Here is an 8,710-nt window from a genome sequence, read left to right on the forward strand (position 1 = left end):
ACGAGGACTCCAAGATCTTTTTCGCACACACTGCTGTCAAGCCAGGCGTCCCCCATTCTGTATCTTTGATTTCCATTTTTTTCTGCCGAAGTGAAGTATCTTGCATTTGTCCCTGTTGAACTTCATTTTGTTAGTTTCGGCCCATCTCTCTAGTCTGTGAAGATCATTTTGAATTCCGCTCCTGTCCTCTGGAGTGTTACCTATCCCTCCCAGTTTTGGTGTCATCCGCAAACTTGATGATCGTGCCTTCTAACCCTTCGTCTAAGTCATTAAGAAAGATGTTGAACAGAACCGGGCCCAGGACGGAACCCTGTGGTACTCCACTCATCACTTCTTTCCAAGATGAAGACGCACTGGTGAGCACCCTTTGGGTTTGTTCGCTTAGCTAATTACAGATCCACCTAACCGTAGTTTTGTCTAGCCCACATTTTACTAGTTTGCCAGAAGGTCGTGGGGGACTTTGTCGAAGGCCTTACTGAAATCCAGGTAGGCTACATCCACAGCATTCCCTGTATCGACCCAACTCGTAACTCTATCGAAAAAAGAGATCAGATTAGTCTGGCATGACTTGTTTTTGGTAAATACATGTTGACTATTAGCAATGACTGCATTTGTTTCTAAGTGTTTGCAGACCCCTTCCTTAATGATCTTTTCCAGAATCTTGCCTGGTATCGACGTGAGGCTGACTGGACGGTAATTGTTTGGGTCGTTCTTTTTTCCCTTCTTGAAGATAGGGACCACATTTGCCCTCCTCCAATCTGCTGGGACTTCTCCTGTTCTCCAAGAACTCTCGAAGATAATTGCCAGTGGTTCTTCCGCTAACTTCCGCTAGTTCCTTCAATACTCTTGGATGTAGCTGATCTGGTCCTGGGGACTTGAATTCGTTTAGAGAGGCCAGGTGTTCCTGGACAACTTGTTTCCCTATTTGGGGTTGGATTTCCCCCAATCCTTCGTCCATTCCATGTTGCTGAGATTGAAGATGGCTTTGTTTTTGTGAGAAGACCGAGGCAAAGAAGGCATTGAGCAGTTCTGCCTTTTCCCTGTCCCTTGTCACCATCACCCCATCTTCTCCTCACAGAGGCCCTATCGCCTCCTTGTTCTTCCTTTTTCTACCAACGTAAGCAAAAAAGCCTTTTTGTTGTTTTTAATGTCCCTGGCAAGCTTAAGCTTATTTTGCGCTTTAGCCTTGCAAACCTTTTCCTTACAGGAGTTGGCTATACATTTGAATTCTTCTTTGGTGATTTCTCCCCTTTTCCACTTCTTGTGCATGTCTCTTTTGAGTCTTAGCCTGGTTAGAAGTTCTCTGGACATCCATTCTGGCTTCTTCGCACTTGTCTTATTTTTTTTCTTTGTTGGCACTGTTTGCATTTGCGCCTTGAGTATTTCACTTTTAAAAAACTTCCATCCATCCTTAACTCCCTTGTCTTTTAATACTGGTGTCCATAGAATGCTGCTCAGTATTTCCTTCATTTTTTGGAAGTCAGCTCTCTTAAAGTCCAGAATGCGTGTTTGACTTGTCTTAGTTTCAGCTTTCCTTTGTATTGCAAACTGCAGGAGCACATGGTCACGTGCCCTGAAAGATCCGACCACTTCAACTGTATTGATCAGGTCTTCCACGTTTGTTAAGATGAGATCAAGAGGAGCCAATCCCCTTGTTGCCTCTTCTACCTTCTGGACCATAAAATTGTCTGCAAGGCAAGTGAGGAATTTGTTGGACTTTGTACTCTTGGCCAAGTTTGTTTTCCAGCAGATATACACCATTGGTTATACCGTGGAACCACAATATTCCATAGTCAAAACATGACTACTATATCTCTTTGTGCCTGTTTAGTCAGCTGTTGACAGAAGGCTTCATCAAGTCCTTCATCCTGACTAAGGGCGAAGCGTGCCAAGAGGAAGCCGTGTCAAGCCAACCCTGACCGGGACTGCCTTCCAACTGGAAACTGATGTCCTCACTGCGGGAGAATATGCGGATCAGGAATAGGTCTCTTCAGCCACTTACGGACAAATCCTCATGACACCAGAATGAGGGGACTATCCTCCTCGGCCTACGAGGGATCACCTAAGTAAGTAACCTCTTCCCCCCTTCAAGAGGAACTCTCCAGAAAAGCCTCCTTTGGGGCCCCTCCCAAATGCCTCTTCAAGGCCTCCCTCCTCAATGGGTTTCTTGAGGCATGAAATGGGGAGGAATAGAACTTGAATTTTCCAATTGAGAGACAGGCTGATATTCAGAAGACGCTTTACTCACTCTGAGCCTCTCTCCTGTTTCAGGGGAAGATGGCTCCAACCTGCTGATCTCCGCCATTCCTTAGGTCATTAGAGAAAGGGTCCCTGGTCCTCCCTCCCTTTATGACCCCAGTGATTCCCCTTTCCTGCCATGAAACCCCACCCCAGGAGGGCCCCCCTGAGAGAGACCCCCACGGAGGGAGGGAGGAGGAGATCCCATCACAGGAGGAAGATCCCTCTTCTTCCACAAGGCAACTACTGCATCTCCCTGGAAGCCGACCGGTCTGCCTGCCCTCCTGCCTTACTCCCTTCTGAGGCCTGAACTGTTGGACCTTGTCATCCAAAATGGAAATCTCTTTGACAGACATGTGCAACTGAGTCTGGTCTCCTCTGCCTCACATTCAACTTGGGGAAATTGATGGAGACCAGGCCCCCATTTGCCCTCCAAAGAGTTCTTCTCCCGTGTTGCATAATTGATGCTCCCTGCCCACATGAAGCCTTCCTCCACCTGTTTCTTCCCCGTTGTTTTGCCCAAATATTCTTTTCAGACTTTATATTATGACATGTCTTACAGTCAAGTTACATGATCATGAAAGCACACAGCAATTATATAAAACAATTCTATACAGTGATACCTTGACTTAAGAGGTTAATTCGTTCTGTGTCTGAGCTATTATTAATCCGTTTTGGCCCTAAAAAACCTTCCCAACTTTTTGTTACATGTTTCTCAATAAGTAAATGCACTTTATAAATAAGTAATAATGTATAAATGCACATTCAGATGGAACAATAAAAAAGAAAGAGCAAGTTTAAAATGGAAGAAGCACAAGGTTGTGGTAAGGAAGCACATCTGAGGCAACAAAAGGTGTGTAACACCAACACAAAGCCTGCAGATTCATAGGGAACAATAAAAAAGACACATCCACTTGAAAATGATCTAAGCACAAAGTGGTGGCAAGGAAGCAAAAGCACAAAGTGAAGAGGCAGAAGCATCATTTTCTTCATAAAGTACTAATTCCAGCCTCCCTCTCTCTCTTACTCTCTCTCCGTCTCTCTTCACAAAGCCGAACTTACCAGGAATAAAAACTACACAAAATAATCTAACCCAAAGTTCCTCAAAGCGGACAAGGGCAAAGCAGACAGCAATCTCCCAAAGCAGACAAAGAGGCACAAGGCTGCCTCCTCGAAGCCCTAAAGCCCTGTACTCTCGCGCTAGTGCTCCCTCTGCTATCTCAAAATGCTCTTTGCATGTCAAAGCGAAACCTGGGCCGAGGTTCACTCAAAATGCTCTTAAGTTAAGACACTCCTGAGTTGAGGTTGCACTGTATTTAGTAAAAAGTATCTTCTTATAGTTTATATGGTTTAAGACAGGGGTCCCCAAACTAAGGCAACAGGGATCCCGCCACTCAGGCACAGGGGTCAGATCCTTCCCACCAAAGTCCTTTCCCAGGCCCACACTATAATCCTTCGGCTCACCCCACTACCACTGCTGCCATTCACAGCCCTGCTGCTACCGCCACCCCTGCTTGCTCTTTATCTCTGCTTTGCTTTCCTCTTTATCTCCCTCCAAAATAGAGGAATCCTCCACACCGCCTTCTTCCTCCTCAACTCTCCACTGCTTGTTTTCCTCTCTCTCGCCTCCCGCTCCCAAATGGAGGGAATCCTCTCCTCCCCATTCTCGCTCCCTCCAAAACAGAGAGAGGGAGGAGGCAAGGAGAAAAGGAACAAGTCTTCAGAAAGCGTGGTGTAGTGGTTTGACTCTGGGACTCTGACTATGAACGCACTGGGTGACTTTAGGCAAGTCACACTCCCTCAGCCTCAGAGGAAGAAAATGTCAGAGCGCACGGTTTGGATAAACACACATGCAGCAGAAGATCAACGAAGAATCACTGGCACCAATAAAGAGGCTTAAGCCTGTTTGGCTATCTACAAAAAGATTTACTAACAAACGGAAAACTCTCAAGACAATATATTCAGAGAGGCAGAGAGCAGAGGGGGGAACAGATAACACAGCGAGCTATTTATAACCACCCCTGCTGTCTGATGCAATACACAGTTAACTCTTTACACCAGGGGTCCCCAAACTAAGGCCCGGGGGCCGGATGCGGCCCTCCGAGGTCATTTACCTGGCCCCCGCCCTCAGTTTTATAATATAATATATTGTATATACATATAAGATTGATAATAATATTATAATGTAATACAATATAACACTAATAATAATACCATATAATAATATTAATTATATATTCTATATTACATATAATATTACTAATAATATTACAGTATAGTGGCATAGTTCAATATAGTAATATATAATGCTAATATTGTGCTATGCTAATAATATAATATATTGTATGTACTAATAATTTGTAAGTCACTCTGAGTCCCCTTTGGGGTGAGAAGAGTGTGATACAAAATGTTTTTATTTTTAAATATTGTATTGTTCTTTCATTGTTGTTGTTGTTGTTTTTGTTTTTGCACTACAAATAAGACATATGCAGTGTGCATCGGAATTTGCTTGTATTTTTTTTTCAAATGATAATCCGGCCCCTCAACAGTCTGAAGGATTGTGGACCGGCCCTCATCTTAAAAAGTTTGAGGACCCCTGCTTTACACACTTGCATAGTGGACAGCAGACAGCATGATGCAATCTCCAGCTCACATTGCAACACTATAACTCAATGACATTTAAACAACTCTATATACAATCATTCCCACTTCAACAGAAAACGTCAAACTGCCTAGGATTCAATCTTAACAAGGAAATTGTCTGAAACAGTTGCCCTAGGGTTGCCCTAAACCTGAAACAACTTGAACAACAAACTATATTCCGAGTCCCGAACAGTCTGAGGACCATGAACTGACCCTCTGTTTAAAACCTATTTCTCTGGCACAAGGATTGTGTTCCATACATTTGGAGAGATGAAGGATCCATGTGTCTTTATAATGGAGAAGAGGAGACAGGAAGAGAAAATTATTTACTGTTTTATATCCCCCCCCTCCCTCACTCCCGCATAGAGGGACTCTGAGTGACAAACATATGGTTCCATTTGATGGCGTTTAACATTAAAAAAAATATTCAAAATGCATAAAATAAATACATATAAACTCTCTCGTGCAGCACAGATGTCAGTGGGCGGAAAAGGGAAACCTGGCTTTTCCAAAGGGATCATCCCAGTCTCATGAGGCCGAGAAGGGAGCAGCTGAGGCGAGGCCCACGTGACCTGCATCCCAGGATCCCAGCCCAGACCATCTCCTTTCACCCGGTTCAAGGCAGGTCACGTGGGGAGGGAGGGAGGGGGGAGGGAGGGGCAGGGCAGGCCCAGGAGAGGGCGGCGCATGCGCAGAGGCGCCGCCGTGGCCCCCAGAGCACCACAGGCCTCGGAGTGTCCCGCTCCCTCCCTCACAAAGGCCGGGCCGAAGGGGGGGGAGGGGCACGAAACGGGGGGGGACACGCGGGGCCCGCCCCCACTCACCTCTCCCCCCTTCTTCCCGCTCTCTCTCTCTCTCTCTCTCTCTCTCAACAAGGCCCCCCTTCGCCGCCGCCTCCTCCGGAAGTGAGCTCACAGGAAGCCCCGCCCTCATGAGACTCCTCCCCCTCGCTGGACGTCCGCCCGGAAGGAAAATGGCGGCTGCGGGCAGGAAACCCATAGAGGGGCGGGGCTTCGCGGGAGTTGAACGGCACTGGAGCCTCAGAGAGAGAGAGAGAGAGAGAGAGAGAGACCCCTTCTTTGTTTTCTCCACGACGCCCAGGACCCGCCAATGGGAATCCTCCTTCCTCTCCGGCGTCATCTGTCTCTGGGCACGATCTCCCCTGACCGTTTCCTCCATTTTTGCCACTAACGGTCATTCTACGGAACCACCAATGGGAATTCTCCTTCCTCTATGGCGTCATCTGTCTCCGGGCAGGATCTCCCCTGACCGTTTCCTCCGCCATTTTGCCACTAACGGTCATTCTAGGGAACCGCCAATGGGAATCGGGCGCCTGTCACGGCGTCACCGGTCTCCGAGCAGACCCGCCGGCGCCTTCCCGCCTCCCTTCCGCCTCTCTCTCTCTCTCTCTGTCCCGGTGAGTCTCCTTCCCAGGCCTCCTCCCGAGGGCCGAAGAAGGCCAAAGCCCAAGCCCCGGAGGGAGGGAGGGGGGGAGGGCGAGGAGGGCCCGGGCCTGTTCCCTCCCTCCCTCCCTCTCCGGCCCTCCCCCCGGGACACAGGCCACGACCCCCACCACGGTTCCAAGGGGGACAGGGAGACAGAGGGGTTCCCGTGGGTGTCTGGAGAAGAGGGATTGGGAGGGGATTCAGGAAGAAGGGCGGGAAATGGCCTCCACGAGAGGAGAGGAAATTGGGACAGAAGAGGAGGGAGAAAAGACATGGCCTTTGAGGGGGGGGGGGAATACAAGTAAATATAAAAGGGTGAAAATAACACTGGATGCAAAAATGTATGGAATATTATGGGTCCACGGTATAACCAATGGTGTATATTTAAATATACAGTAGAATCTCACTTATCCAACATAAACGGGCCGGCAGAACGTTGGATAAGCAAATATGTTGGATAACAAGGAGAGATTAAGGAGAAGCCTATTAAACACCAAGTTAGGTTATGATTTTACAAATTAAGCACCAAAACATCATGTTAGACAACAAATAGGACAGAAAAAGTAGTTCAATACGCAGTAATGCTACGTTGTAATTACTGTATTTACGAATTTAGCACCAAAATATCACGATGTATTGAAAACATTGACTACAAAAATGCGTTGGATAATCCAGAACATTGGATAAGCAAGTGTTGGATAAGTGAGACTCTACTGTATATATATTTTAAAAGAACTATATCAATGTCTACGGTGCAACTGATGAAGAGGACGGGGGTGGAGGGGGGAAGAGAAGCCTTGTTGTTGTTATAGCGATTGCATCCATATCTTTAACCCAAGCCCTACTATTAGACACATGGCTTAAAATTTTGGAAGATCCAAATGTCCTCTGAGGCAGAAACAAACACAGAACCAGTAGTCTTGCCTTCCCACGCTACCCGGTCTCCTTCCCGCCTTCTTTTCCCGTTCTTTGCATGTATTTCATCTCATTATAACGACTGCCATATAGATCTAAAATATCCATTCCATTTCTTAGTAAATTAGTATTGACTGGGTGATAATTCACAATGTTTGTTATCTTTTCTTCTTTTATTTAAATACTACACAAATATGTATTTGTATATATGTGTGTCGCTCTAAAATATCTAATTAACAAGGCTTGCAACCTTTTATATTCTAATCAAAGAGTGTTGATAGGTCAATTATTCAAAGTCTCTTGAATAAAGAGTTTAGAGATAGTACAAAATGTAACTGTATACTATGAATACTATTTTAGTCAACAGATCCTGCCGTGGTCATCTTCCTTTGCTTCTTTATGAATTCAATGAAGGGTTTCCATTCTTCTTGAAGTTTCTGTGTATTTGTTTGTTGTACAGCTAAAGTTAGTTTGTCCTTTTTGGCCATTTCGAAACCTTTTGTCGTCCAGTTTTCTGGTGTTGGCATGTCTTCTTGTTTCCATAGTTTTGCGTATTCAGTTCTTGCTTCTGTTGTCATATAAAGAAAGAGTCTTTCTTGATGTTTCCCGGTAGAAAAGGTTCTGGTCTTAGTAGGATTTTTTACTCTAGAATAGTTTCCATGTCTCTGTGGATTTTTATTCAGAATTTCGTTAGCTTTTGGGCAAGTCCCAACATGTGTGTGTGTGTCTGTATTTGAGAGTTTTTCTGGAGTTTTGTACCATCTATGTATCATTTTGTTGAAATTTTATTTAATTGTGTGACTCCTTGTAAATTTTAGTCATTTTTACCAGAGCTCTTCCCATTCTCAAGTCCAAACCGGGTCTGTCATCATACCTTGGATCATATAGTTGTCATTTCTGCTGCTACTATTGCTCAAAAGCCTGGTCCCACAACCTTTCTGCCTTTCTTTCACAGAGGAAATGTGATTTTTGGCTGAGAATCTCGGAGTAGAGCCTGTGGAGGGATTTCTTTCCCTTGAAAGAAAGAAGAGGAGGAAAAACATCTTGGATACGGTTGGGTTCTTCACCAGAGTGGTTCCAACATGGAGAGACCCAACTCACGTGGGCCTGAAGGAGGACCTGGGGGCAGTGGGGAATCCTGGGAAAGAACCAGACATGAGTCCCTGAGTGTGGACCTTGACAGCTCGGACACACAGCGCCAGCGCTTCAGGCAGTCCTCCTACCAAGAGGGTGAAGGACCCAGAGGGGTTTGCAGTCGTCTCCACGATCTGTGCCGCCAGTGGCTGAAGCCAGAGCAGCACACCAAGGCCGAGGTGCTGGACCTGGTGACCCTGGAGCAGTTCCTGAGCATCCTGCCCCCAGAGATGGGGAGCTGGGTCCGAGAGTGTGGGGCAGAGACCTGTTCCCAGGCGGTGGCCCTGGCGGAAGGCTTCCTCCTGAGTCGGGCCGAGGACAAGGAGCAGGAAGGA

The 8,710-nt window shown here is 46.3% G+C and overlaps 2 protein-coding genes across 3 annotated transcripts in view; one reads left to right on the forward strand and one right to left on the reverse strand.

Annotated features, from left to right (window-relative positions):
- Positions 1–8,710, forward strand: part of LOC107983763 (zinc finger protein 239-like) — a 284,070-nt gene that overhangs the window by 43,382 nt on the left and 231,978 nt on the right. The window lies entirely within an intron of this gene.
- LOC134296927 (zinc finger protein 665-like) overlaps positions 1–8,710 on the reverse strand; it is an 84,320-nt gene that overhangs the window by 14,956 nt on the left and 60,654 nt on the right. The gene's annotated exons all lie outside the window — the stretch shown is intronic.

The sequence above is a fragment of the Anolis carolinensis genome, chromosome 2, assembly GCF_035594765.1.
Source record: "Anolis carolinensis isolate JA03-04 chromosome 2, rAnoCar3.1.pri, whole genome shotgun sequence".
Taxonomy (NCBI): Eukaryota; Metazoa; Chordata; class Lepidosauria; order Squamata; family Dactyloidae; genus Anolis; species Anolis carolinensis.